This window comes from Neopsephotus bourkii, unplaced genomic scaffold (assembly GCF_033783945.1).
Source record: "Neopsephotus bourkii isolate Nb327-2 ecotype Australia unplaced genomic scaffold, CSIRO-AGI_Nbou_v1 NB_168, whole genome shotgun sequence".
Classification (NCBI taxonomy): Eukaryota; Metazoa; Chordata; class Aves; order Psittaciformes; family Psittacidae; genus Neopsephotus; species Neopsephotus bourkii.
This window is the reverse complement of record NW_026900684.1, coordinates 1,653,423-1,667,636: the sequence shown is the minus strand read 5'-3', so window position 1 is coordinate 1,667,636 and position 14,214 is coordinate 1,653,423. Positions and strand designations below refer to the sequence as shown.

The 14,214-nt window shown below is 38.2% G+C and overlaps 1 protein-coding gene across 2 annotated transcripts in view; it reads left to right on the top strand.

Annotated features, from left to right (window-relative positions):
* Nucleotides 1-14,214, top strand: part of SGCZ (sarcoglycan zeta) — a 453,681-nt gene that overhangs the window by 207,908 nt on the left and 231,559 nt on the right. The gene's annotated exons all lie outside the window — the stretch shown is intronic.

Genomic DNA, 14,214 nt, shown 5'->3' with positions numbered 1-14,214 from the left:
AATGCAAACCACCAAAATGTTTGTCCAAATGGAAAAATCATAAAAACATTTTATTGTGTTTTATTGCATGTTCTTATCAGGCTTGTGAGGCACTTTGGAGAACAATAAGATTCTCTATGTTTACTAACTTAACAAATCTTTCTTGTTCAGAATAATGTTTCTGTCCCTTTCAATTATTACACCCTTTCATTCTGATATATTTATTTATACATTTAAGTACATTTATTTTCTGTCACTCTTGTGGTTTGCAGCATGTTTTTCACTATTACCGAAGTAGTCTGAAAGTACTGCAAGCTTGATTTCTACACCACTCAAAAGTTAAAATAAGGAGAGATATCATGATATGTCCAGTGAACTCTGGAAGTTTTGCAGGGGTCAGCTTCATTTTATGGTTGGGCTGCATACAGAAACTATTCCTTTGAATGATCATTGTAACCTTGGTCTTACTCACTTTTATTTCTTCCTATCTCCTATTATGGCTATTTTGAGTCTGCCATGTGGGAATAGCTAGTATAAATCTGAGGTCTTGGCACCATGTGCATTCACCAAGAAAAACCTCCACACATCAAATTCAGATATATGTTTCTACTTGGTGCATGCATAATATAAAATTGGTTCTCATAAGAATTACTAAACATTATAATGTTTGGGAGAAATAAAGGATAAGGAAACAAACCAAAGCATTATTCTGAACAAGAAAGATTGATTGAGATAGCAGGCATAGTTTGGAGTGGTTCTACTGTGATTATTAGTAGCATATAAATAAACATGACTACTCAGTCATTCCGGATATTGTGTGTGAACATGTTCTGTTTACTGAACTAGTTCATTGTAATGTGTTACAAAACTTTATAACTGCTTGGTATTTTGTTTACCTTTTGACATGTCCAGAAACATAAATTGCAGGTTTGTGTTTACTTTTACTATAAGGGCACTAAACCCTGTCCCTAATTATTTATGGATGCAGCTATATTCACAGCAAATATTGAGATTTTTACGTTGTTCTTGCTATAAGGTTAGTCAGCAGTAGCATGCTTTTTTATTTCTTTCACTTTTGCAACAGAGGCATTGCTGTTACTTAGAGGAAGTCAGCCATAACATTGATATAGTCTGCTCTTTATCTGTTTATGTATAGGATAAAGAAATAAATATGGAAAAAAGGGTAAAAAAAAATGGTTATTTACTTTGCTGAATTGAGAAAATAGCGCTCAGTCTTAAGAAAGAAACTTTGGCTTATGTGTGTGTATAATTCTCTATCTCCTGCTTTTTTCACTCCTGGTTGCAGATGTGCAAATTTAGACTCCAAGGCAATGAGGGACTTTGGTCATTCCTTTCAATTTAGAAAGGCTTTGGGAAAATGTAAATGCTTTTAGAAATTGTGTGTTTTGTAAGGGAAAAGTTAAAACAGGAAACTAGAGTAGTTAGTGGTGGGTTAGTGCTGATAGCAATGGGGAAAAAGGAAGACTTTGTAGGTTCAAAGAGATAGCTCATCTTTTTTTTTATGTGCAATATGAGAAATAAATCATTATTTTCCAGTTGATGAAGGGTATTATTACAGGATACTTGGTGTCCTTCCTATAAAAGCTGTGCCTGGTTGAAGAAAGATTAAACAGTTTCTGTTTGCCTCTCTTCATTTAGGGTTCGTGAATTTCTCATCTAAGCAGAAGTATAAAAAGAAAAAGAAGAGAAGCTCCTTAGCTTGAAGACCAAGCTCAAATTAAAAGAAATAGTGAATGATATAAAAAGTTTACTTGTCAGTAAGGTAAAATTTCATGTTAGTTACCAACTCCAGATATAAATAAGTGAACATAATTCCTTAATTTAAGAAGTCTAAGTAGCTTGTATAAGTTTTGTTGTGTTTGAATGAGATTTTTTTGAGGTGTGCTTTGTTAGGTTTTTTGTTGGAGTGTTCAGTTCGTTGAGTCTGGAATGTCTTGATGTTTCAGTAAGACCTAGATCTCAGAATTTGAGCAATACTTCTCTTTAATTAATGTTTTTCTTGAAATATTCCAAGGCTACAAATAATGCTGAGTCTCACTATAGGATCAGAACTATTTGGTTCATTAAATATGTTTTGGAGTGCTGATTAATATCTTCTGACTTTCTTTTGAATTTCTTTCGAGTTCATTGTCAGAGTAGAGCTTTATTTCATAGTTGTGGATGATACTTAACATTGCTTTATAGCTAATGTACTCCTGAATTATTCCAGCATCCTATTTTATAGTTTCACATTGAACTCTTCACCAGGTATTAGAGGACATTTAAAATGTTTTGATAACTTTGTAATTGTTAAACTGGTGCTCCATTTTCTTTTATTATTTTTGAAACATACCATGTAATTTGAATAGAACTTGAATTTTGTAGAAACTGTTGTTAAGATTTTAACAAACTAGTCACTGACTCAGTTGAGTCAAGATATTTATATAGTGAATACCTTATCTCGTTATTTAAAAAATAAATGTGGATGTTTGGCTTTGCTATATTTATAAGCGCTTATGTTTTATAAATACTTGGTCACCTCTCAAGAAATTAGTACTGTCAGCTGAATCCTGCATTCTCCATTTAGTCACCTATAACTTTAAGGACTTTCTTAAAGTGATTGTGCTATATTGAATAACATTGGGAATTTATGCATTTTATGTATTGTCTTTTAAAATGGGTAAAAAAATTATAGAATCTGGGGAAATTCAACGCATGCAGATTTCTTTTCTTGAATTTCACATAAAGAAGTGTTTTGGATTTTTTTTCTGTATTATTTGTTCTTATTATTGCAGCAGCACTTACGTAATGAAATGTCATGTAAGTTTGGGTTTTTTTTTCCATTTCATGATAGAATTTTGAAGGATTAATAACTCCAGATACAAATGCATTGAGACAAAACTTGACACTGAAGAACCTTTGTGTCATGGTTTAAACTACTGATGCTGCTGAACCCAGGACACTCTGCAAGCATGTGTATTTTTTCACTTATATTTTTGTGATTTAAAGGATTGTATTAAGAAGAAAAATGTCTATTTTTCAGGCTTCTCAAAGTATCACAGTATGTTAGAGATTGGAAGGGACCTCAAAAGATCATCTAGTCCAATCCCCCTGCCGGAGCAGGAACACCTAGATAAGGTTACACAGGAACGTGTCCAGGCGGGTTTTGAATGTCTCCAGAGAAGGAGACTGCACAACCTCCCTGGGCAGCCTGTTCCAGTGTTCTGCCACCCTCACTGAGAAGAATTTTCTTCTCAAGTTTAAGTGGAACCTCTTGTGTTCCAGTCTGTACCCGTTGCCCCTTGTCCTATCAAACACTTTGCAGTTAGGTGCCATTTATTGTTACAGACTTTGCTGGAAGACTTCTTAATATTAAAAATAATAACCAGTGCTGCGATCTAAAATTTCTAGAAATTTCAAATTTCAGTAAATTTGAAGGAAGCTTGTGTTTTTCAAGAGCTGTTCTGTTGAAATAGTTCAGTGTTATAATGAAACACAGGAAAAGGAATATTTTTTTCACACTGCTAGTCTTGTTAAAGACCTTGCTCTCCAGCTGTTCTAATCTTTGCATGAACTGTGTTGAAGCTATGAACAGGAAGGATATCCAATGAAACCACTTTCTAAAAGGAAAAAAGAAAAAAGGTGAAAACATGTTTTGTGTCCTAAAGCTCATTTATATAAGCTTACCTTGTTACCTTGTTACAACCTCCCTGGGCAGCCTGTTCCAGTGTTCCGTCATCCTTACTGAGATGAAGTTTCTTCTCAACTTTAAGTGGAACCTCTTGTGTTCCAGTTTGTACCCATTTCCCCTTGTCCTATCATTGTTTGCCACTGAGAAGAGCCTGGCTCCATCCTCGTGACACTCCCCCCTTATATATTTATATACACTAATAAGGTCACCCCTCAATCTCCTCTTCTCCAAACTATAGAGACCCAGCTCTCTCAGTCTTTCCTCATAAGGGAGATGCTCCACTCCCTTAATCATCTTAGTTGCCCTGCGCTGGACTCTCTCCAGCAGGTCCCTGTCCTTCTTAAACTGAGGGGCCCAGAACTGGACACAATATTCTAGATGAGGTCTCACCAGGGCTGAGTAGAGGGGAAGGAGAACCTCTCTTGACCTACTAACCACCCCCCTTCTAATACACCCCAGGATGCCATTGGCCTTCTTGGCCACAAGGGCACAGTGTCGGCTCATGGTCACCCTGTCGTCCACCAGGACCCCCAGGTCCCTCTCCCCTACACTGCTCTCTAACAGGTCGTTCCCCAATCTATACTGGAACCTGGGGTTGTTCCTGCCCAGATGCAGGACTCTACACTTTCCCTTGTTATATTTCATCAAGTTATTCCCCGCCCAACTCTCCAGCCTGTCCAGGTCTCGCTGAATGGCAGCACAGCCTTCTGGCATGTCAGCCACTCCTCCCAGCTTAGTGTCATCAGCAAACTTGCTGATAGTACACTCAATTCCCTCATCTAAATCATTGATGAATATATTAAATAATACTGGTCCCAGTACCGACCCTTGAGGCACTCCACTAGATACAGGCCTCCAACTAGACTCCTCCCCATAGACTACAACTCTCTGGCTTCTCTCCTTCAGCCAGTTCACAGTCCACCTCACTACCCGATGATCCAGACCACACTTCCTCAATTTAGCTGCAAGGATGCTGTGGGAGACCGTGTCAAACGCTTTGCTGAAGTCAAGGTAGACCACATCCACCGCTCTGCCACCATCCATCCACCATGTTATTTCCTCATAGAAGGCTACGAGATTGGTCATGCATGACTTCCCCTTGGTGAAGCCATGTTGACTGCTCCTCATAACCGTCTTATCCTTGATATGCCTTAAGATGGCACCAAGGATAAGGTGTTCCATCACTTTCCCAGGAATGGAGGTGAGGCTGACTGGTCTATAGTTACCCGGGTCCTCCTTCTTGCCCTTTTTGAAGACAGGAGTGACATTTGCTTTCCTCCAGTCCTCAGGCACCTCTCCCGTTTCCCAAGACTTGGTAAAGATGATGGAGAGCGGTCTAGCAATGACCTCCGCCAGTTCCCTCAGCACCCGCGGGTGCATCCCATCTAGACCCATGGATTTATGGATGTCCAGATTGCTCAACTGGTCTTTAACCCATTCCTCATCGACTAAGGCAGACCGCTCCGTTGACCTATGTTCATCTGAGGTCTCAGCGGTACAGGTTTCTTCAGGACTGCCTCCGGCAGAGTAGACAGAGACAAAGAAGGCATTAAGTAACTCTGCCATCTCTGTATCTTCTGTCACCAGGGCACCCGTTCCGTTTATCAGCGGGCCTACATTGCCTCTGGTGTTAGTTTTACCTGCCATGTATTTGAAAAAGCTCTTTCTGCTGTCCTTGACCCCTCTCACCAGCTTTAATTCCAAGGAGGCCTTAGTCATCCTAGCAGCTTTCCTACATCCTCTAGCAGCAGCCTTATATTCTTCCCAAGTGGCCAGCCCTTCCTTCCATGACCTGTAAACTCTCCTCTTCCACTTGAGCATACCCAGCAATTCCCTATTTAGCCACGCAGGTCTCCTGACCCTCTTCCTTGACTTCCTACGTGTCGGGATGCTCCGATCTTGAGCTCGGAAAAAGCAGTCCTTGAACGTCAACCAACTATCTTGGGCCCCTTTACCTTCAAGCAGCCTAGCCCACGGGATTTCCCCTAGCAATCGCTTGAAGAGGCCAAAGTTTGCCCTGCTAAAGTCCAGGGTTGTGATTCTACTTGCTATTCTACTGACCCTACCACACAAGATCCTGAATTCTACCATCTCGTGGTCGCTGCAACCAAGGCAGCCCTCAACCTTCACTCCTTCAACCAGACCCTCCTTGTTAGTGAGGATGAGATCCAGCAGCGCACCTCTCCTGGTTGGCTCATCCACCATTTGCATGAGGAAGTTATCATCTATACACTGGAGGAACCTCCTGGACTGCGGCTGGGTTGCCGAGTAGTCCTTCCAGCAAACATCAGGGAAGTTAAAATCCCCCACGACGACCACGGCCTGTGACTGTGAGGCCGCTGTCAGCTGCCTGTAGAAGGCCTCGTCAACTTCCTCACCCTGATCCGGTGGCCTGTAACAGACCCCCACAACAGTGTCGCCCCTGCCAGCCTGCTCCTTAATTCTCACCCACAGACTCTCAACTCGCTCATCATCTGTCCCCGGACAGAACTCAGTGCATTGTAGCTGCTCTCGCACATAAAGAGCAACCCCACCACCCCGCCTGGCTGGCCTGTCTTTCCTGAAAAGAACATAGCCCTCCATGACTATATTCCAGTCATGTGAGCTGTCCCACCACGTCTCTGTAATTGCCACCAGGTCATAATCTCCTGACTTAACACAGGTTTCTAGCTCCTCCTGCTTATTTCCCATGCTGCACGCATTGGTGTACAGACATTTCAGGGAGCGAGCTGAGCACATTGATTTCACCCTAGGATTACAGGAGGCCTCCCAGTCTTCATCAATTCCGGAGCGCTGTCCCACTGAGGCAAGCCCAGCTACAACCCCATCCCCCTTCGAATCTAGTTTAAAGCTCTCCAAATGAGCCCTGCTAATTCGTGCCCCAGCATCCTTTTGCCTCTGTGCGATAAACCTTTCCCACATGCCAATGTCCAGACTGGTGCCCTATAAAAACAGCCGTTATCAAAGAATCCAAAGCCCTGCCTGCAGCACCAGCCTCGAAGCCAATCGTTTATGGACTGAATTTTCCCATTCAGTCCCACATCATCAACAGAAGATGGAATCACTTTCTCCTACAAAGTGAACATCTTAAATATATTCAATGAACTGTAAGATACTTTCTTTGTTACTTGTCTACAGTCCACCCAAGAAGGGAGTGAGGGAAAGGGAGGAATATGAATTTTAAAAAAGTTTGATCCAGAATATAATGTCTGCTGGGGCAGACAGGATCAGCCCATGCATGAATTTAATGCTATAAAAGTTTGCTAAACAGGTGATTTCATCTCATGCTGTTGTGAAAAGTTGTGTTGAAGCTGGGAGATATGTTGCTATTTGACTATCTTTCTAGTGATGTGTTATCTCAAAAAATAGACGTTTATTAGAGTAGGATTGTATTTTGAGGTTTGCATTTTAGGATTTGGAATATAAGCCTCTAAAAAGAATGCTCAGGAGGTCTTACTGATACTAACAAATGAATAGTACACAAGTTATTTTTGTAAAGGAAACAATCCTAAATGTTGCTTCTGGAATCTAAGTTATTCTAAAATTATGTTAATTTTGGGGAGAATTTACTAGCCTCTTGAAAAGGTGTTTCATTTTTCATTATATTTTATGGTGGTACTTTAGTAAATGTTGAATGTACAAATGCATTGTACATACTGTACTCGGTTAAAATATTTTTATTAGCAATCTAAACTGTAATACTCTTTACATTATAATTTTGATTTTGTTAAACAGTTAAAGAAATATTGCTACATGTAGAGTGGGACACATGGCAGGCTTCACAAGATTTCTCAAAATGAAACCAGTTACAAAATGTTGTTGAGCATAAAAGCGTTATTTATTGCCTAGACATGAGAAAACATGAAGAGCACTTCTAGAGGAAGAGTTTGGAGAGGAAATAGGCAGGTGAAGAAAGACTTCACCGAATCATAGGATGATTTGGGTTGAAAGGACCTTAAAGATCATTTAGTTCCAGCCCTCCTGCCACAGGCAGGGACACATTCCACTAGACCAGGTTGCTCAAGCCCTGTCAAGCCTGGCCTTGAGTATTTCCAGGAATGGCGCAGCCACAGCTTCTCTGAGCAACCTGTGACAGTGTCTCACCACTCGGAGAGCAAAGCTTTTTTTTTTCTTTTTTTTTCCCCTAATGTCTAATCTAAATCGCTTTCAACTTTAAGTCATTCCCCCTTGTCCTGTCAATACATGTCCTTGTAAAAGGCCCTTCTCCAGCTTTCTTGTAGTCCACTGTAAGGTACTGGAAGGCTGCTCTAAGGTCTCCTCTGAGCCTTCTGTTCTTCAGGCTGAGAAAGTCCAACCTTCTCAGCCTGTCCTCATAGATCAGTGCTCTAGCCTTCTGATCATCTTTATGGCCTCCTCTGGGCTCACTCAGGTAGGTTGACATCCCTTGTGTAGGGGGCCCCAGAGATGAATGTAGTGCTTTATGTGGAATCTCATAAGAGCAGAATGAAGGGGGAGAATCACCTTCCTCAACCTGCTGGACATGTTCCTTTTGATGTAGACCACCACATGGTTGGATTTCTGGGCAGGAGGTGCATACTGCCGGGTCATCGTGAGCTTTTCATGTTGAGACTTTGGTGGTGATTGTCTGAAATGTTTGTAATAATGGATGGAGGCGCAAAGTCTTAGCATGTGGTTGGCAGGATAGTGCAGGACAATGCATATCCAAGGAGCACTATTGTAATTTCTGAAGCTGTACACCACTCTAAAACAATTTTCCCATAAAATATTAATGTGACTTATAAGTGTATATGTGTATATTTTATACTTTTTCCTGTTCAAATTCTTTTCCCCATCATCAGGTTTATGCAATATCTTTAACATTTATCTCTACAGTTCTGTGTAAAACTAAACAGTAAAGACATGACTCTAGAAAAGTTAATGAACATTCATGATTATTATACCAATTGTTAGTGAGAGTATACTAGTTCCATGTGGTAATAAAGTTTCCACTATTTTACATGGTTTTATACCACATGTACAGGGTTCATTTCTTTTGCTGGTTACTGTCCTTGCAATATTACCAGTCATCTCACTTATCACAGTAGTTATGTTCCTTTAAATGGCTTTTTAGGTGTTTCAGAAAGTTGGACAGCAGTTATGATATTTGACTTCATCTTTTTACTTATTGAAGTTATTTCTTTGGCTGTGTTCATTCATGTCACAGTTATTTTCCTCTGAAGACATCTGACACTGTAATTCTTGCAATTTTGTATTAAATTATCCATTACCAAAAACGACACAATTTGCCATTTTTTGGAGGTAAAAAAGTAAAACTGAATAGTATTAATAACAAGGAGAAAGTTACTTTAAGAAAGCAGTAGATGTACTCTTCAGACTAGCTAAATGCTTGAGAGTTTACATTTGTTTTATTGCTGTAATAAATATGTTTGTTTGAACTTATTGTTCCATCTATAGAGTCAACCTAAGAACTTAACATGGAAAAATCTCATGATCTACTGTAAAACAGATATTTTATATTTACATTGCAAATCCTAGGCAAATGGGGGGGAGAAACATGAATAAAGGTTTTGTACAGTATCAAAATGACATTAAATTCTCAATATCCTTCCTAAAGCATTCTCAGTGTTATTCTGGCTGCTGTACATTGACCTGAGAATTTCACAGAAGCATCTCTTATGACCCCTTGGTCCCCTTCCTTCATTTTAGCTCTTAGATGTGATTTCACGTTTATGTAGACATGGCTTACATTAATTTCCTTAGGTACGTTACCTTACAATTATCAACTCTGAGCATCATGTGTCAACATGTTGCCTACTTGATTTGTCAATGTCTCGGGAGTTGTACCACTACCCTTAAGATCTTACTGTCATCTGCTGACACAGACTGCACAGTATACTTCCTTTTGCAAAGCACTAATGAAGTCATTGAATGAAACCAATACTAGTCTTAACCAAGAGTTTTGCTCCGACAAAAAAAAGCTGCTTAGCTTTTCTAACTCACTTTGCTGTGGAAGCTTATTAGTTCTTTTCTGGAAATCTAGATAACTCTTGCCTACTGGTTCCCATTGTTCACATACTTACTGATACCTACCTAGTCATCCAGCATGTCTCTGAGATGGGATTTCCCTGTGCAGAAATTGTGCTGGGTCTTTCAAACAGACCATGTTTGTCAATGTACCCAGCAACCTTATTCAACCTTACGTGATTACCAGGAATGGAAGCCATGCCTGGTAATGTGCAGTTTCTTGAATCTTTTATTTGAAAATAAATTGGCCTCTTTTACAAATGAAGGAAGTACTGACAACCTGCCACTGCCCCACTCACTGCCTTGGCTTTATACAGTGATGTTGTAGAATTTTGGCAGCAGTTCTGCAGCTTCCAATTGGTGACTTACTAGCGTTTAACTTGCCTGTTGATCTAATAGTCTCCATAGATACTGTCACACTGTTAAACATCTTTTTTGGGGAGGAGAGGTCATAGAAAACTGACTGTTTCGGTTTTCCCTATTTATTTTTTCTGTTTTCTTGCCAAGAGTCTGTTAGATATCGTTTTTGTGAAAATGCCAATTGTACCCTGAGGTCTTTTTACAGAGAGCATTTAAGAAAAATCAGATAAAATTGAAAACATAATCTTATCCCAAGGCTAATTGGTGAGTATTACCAAAATACAGGGATGTCTGTGCATGTTCATAAATATAATAGGTGGAATAGTTAAAGGAATAATATTAGCAATAGTTATAAGCAAGATCCAGTCTTAAATACATAAAATGTATAATATATAGGATCTGGAAAATAGAGTAAACTGAACTGGGGAGACTTTTATCCTTTCCTTCTTTTAACCCCTGCCCCCCCTTATTTTTTTTTCTTCATTCACCAAGATTTCCCTCAATATTAGGGCTGTATGTGTGTAGTACCTAGTTATCTTCCAGGCCATTGCTTGAGAACCATTAATCTGAAAACAATTTCACCTGAGGTGTGTTAAGATAAAGTATGTGTGATTGAGTGCAAGTACTAATCAGTCTTGAATGTGCTTGAGTTGAAATTTTTTTCTGCTGTTTAACAATAAGCCAAGAATTCTGCTTTAGTTTATGATGCTTAGTCTCTTCAGCATATAGATATTACAATAATCTGTAATTTCTATAATTTTTGAAAACCATCAGATAGCATATAGTCTTAGTTATCAAAAACAGACTTAGCTTCTTAAATCACATAATGTTCATCAGAATAAAGTTGCTCTACATATATGTGTTTAAATGTGTTTGCAGACAGTTAAAACATATTTTTCTCCTCATCCCAGTTGATAATAGATGTGAATTTCCAGACTTATTTTTAATATTATGTTTCCAGGTGTAGTTGTGAATATAGTTAGTGTACCAAAGATTCTTAATTAAGCAATTCTTTGCTGCCACATATTTTAGCGTATGAATCACGGAATAGTTAGTGTTGGAAAGGAACTTAAGATCATCTAGTTTCAAACATCTCATTTAATTCTAACCCCCAAGAAAGTGCTGTGCACAAGTTTTCTTTTTGTGGTGTGTATGTGTATAAATGTCGTAATAGATTGTTTCTGAATTTCAGACTCAAATATTTGTGATTCAGCATCAAGTTTTTCACTTCACAGTGGATGTAATGTCTTTGCATTGTTTAGCTCTCTTAATGAATGTTTGATAACCAGATGAATCTAGATATGAAAACAATCCTGCCATACCATTATAATTCCTGGACTGCTCGTGATAAAAATGAATTGACATGAGTGTGCTGGCGAGCCATTTGCTAGTTCATTTTTGATCTCTCTAGAGTGGTTCTACTTTGCATGTACTTTAACAGGTGATACTCTGAAGTATGGATATAGAAACAGCCTTTGTTTTGTTTTCCAGTAGTGATAATGATCTTGAACTCCATTTCTGGGTATGCATGTACTTAGCTAGCTTCCAAACAGCCCATCACATTTGGCCATTCAGAGCTTCTGTTAAGACACAAATCACATTATGGGACGCGGCCAGATTTTTTTCTATCCATTGCAGGTGGACACATTTGTTAGAGAGTCTAGAGGGATAACCTTAATAAAATAACTAGTTCTGTTGGTGGTGGGTAAGCTCAAATATACAGTTCTAAGAGTTCTTTTTGAAGGGCTAAACTCATCCATGTCAGATGGACAACTTAGATTAGACTGGTAAAATAGGTTGTTTTGAGTGTCACTCCTGTACTGAATAGATTCAAATTAAACTATTGCTTGGGGAATGTTTTTTGTCATACTGCATATTTTAAAGTTGGAGATAGAACTGTGTAATGTACTTTCCTCCTGCCTGAATGTGTCAGTCTATTTGTAGTTGCCTGCTTGCCTTTATTTCACAGGTAAAAAGTTTGTGTAGTAACACATCTGACTCTGTTTTTCCTGTTTTCTTTCTAATTCAGCTAGTGAATTGTAATGAGCTTTGGTTATTTTTGAAAGTACAATGGAATGACTGATTTGTTAATAGAAAGTGTCAAGCAACTTCAGTGATTTTAGGTGAAAGCTAAACTTCAGATGTTCAATTTCAAACACAGTTTTTCTTAAAGTAGTTGATCAGTGAAGGATAAAATGCAGAGAACATGATTTTTTTTGTTGTGGTGATTAATTCATTGTAATTCTATGTTGTATTTAACATCAGAAGTTTTTTAAGATTAGTGGTTAATAATTAAATAATAGAAATTATTAATGGCAAAACTAATAGTTGTTTATTAAAGAAGTTTTTAATATTTGATAGCTTTCAGAAGCTCTTTAAATAAATGCTGTTCTTTCAGCATTCTTTCATGTATTTTAAAGATTAGGCTTACATGAGCTGTTCTGAGGGGATACTTTGTACATGAGCTGTGGTGCTGCCCACAGCAAGCTTTTCATTTATCGAGTAGTATGTCCCTATTTGAAACTTTAACATGTTGGTAAGTGTGCTATCTATCTAGCTAGACACTCCTATTGACAAATAGAGTTTTGTAGACAGTAGAGATCTGTTAAATGGAAAAACAGAGCCATGTGTAGGGTTTGTTTTTTTAATTGGGGTAATATTGGGGAGAAGGTAAGTGCAGGGTGTACTGGGGTAAAGTGCTTGTTAATACCATTTCATATTTTTATTTAAAGCTACAAGGTGTACAAAAGGTGAGATGGAAGAAATAACAAGTTATTTAATTTTCCGTTATGTGGCACCTCGTGTGCAGCTTCATAAAAACTTTTAACATCTGTCTGAAATGTGCTCTATTTTCATTCTGCTAATAAATTAAAAGTTTGTCATAACTAATGATGAGGTAATTTGGCTGTCAAATGCAACTCAACACAATAACTCAAGCAAGTAAACATTAATGTGCCTGGAAGGAAATGCATTACCTTTCAAGTCTCTCCTTCAGAAGAAGTAGGAAGAATAAACATTGAGGAATGCATTGTGTACTGCATAACAGGAAAATGGATACACCCTTTCTCAAAAATGCTGCTTGAAACTCTGAAGTCACTTAGACCATCATACGACAAACATCATCATTCTGGATAAAGTTTCAGTTGAAAATAAGGACCTACTTCTTAATCAACTTTATTAGGTCTCCTAGTAATTATTAAAAACAAAAAATCCCAAACACCACCACCACCAACAAAACAAACTATGGCATCAGCAATCCCTGCAGATAAGCATAACTCTTAATTCTTTTGTGACTTCAAGCTCTAGGTCCCTGTTAATTCATTTATCTAAGAAAATTTCTTCAAAATTCAGTTTAACTTAAAGCCAAACAGAGTTCCCAATTTGGAGTCTTCCTGCAAGAAATAAAAAGGAACAGGAATAAAGACTGGCTTCCAAAAGAGCTAGAATATTAGCTTACAAAGAAAATAATGAACTTAAGATGTGGTTTAAAATAAAGATTAGAATAAATTAACTCCAGAACAAAATTACTATTTGAAAAGAGAGGAATACCTTTTTAAAAAGACAAATTTTAACTTGCAAAGGATTCATCTTAAAGCCTTGAAGGAAATGCCATCGTGCAGTGATTCTGTGTGTCCCTGTAAGGAACCCCAAACTGAAATTTTGAAGTCCTGTTAATTTTAAGTTTTGCCAAATTGTGTGCTAGAAACAGGTTATTTTCTCTGTCAGATTTTTTAAGAATCTGTGCTTTGAGATTCTGGTAAAATGGGGCATTATTTCTTCCAGTGATGTGTCTGTGGGTAACCTGTGATGCAAGACTAACTTTTTATCTTCAAATACAAATATTTCAAAGCCATGTATCAAGATTCAAGAAAATGAGTGCGATAATGCTGCACCAAATCTTGTTGCTGTTTTTTCTGGACAAATTCTATATACTTAATTTAGCATGTATATTTTTTATATACTCTTTCTGGATGTTCGAGGTGGAAGAAAACTTAAAATATGGGACACTGTTGCACTGAACTTTATAGGGACATTTGTACAGCCATTGAAGGATTTACTCTAGAATGAAAATCTGTCTGCAGATTCCTCTTTAGAATAAGGAACAGAGGCTTCTATTACAAAAGCTCATACAGAATTAGAGTCAGATTCACCCCCTTCATTTATTTCAGGAGTATAAA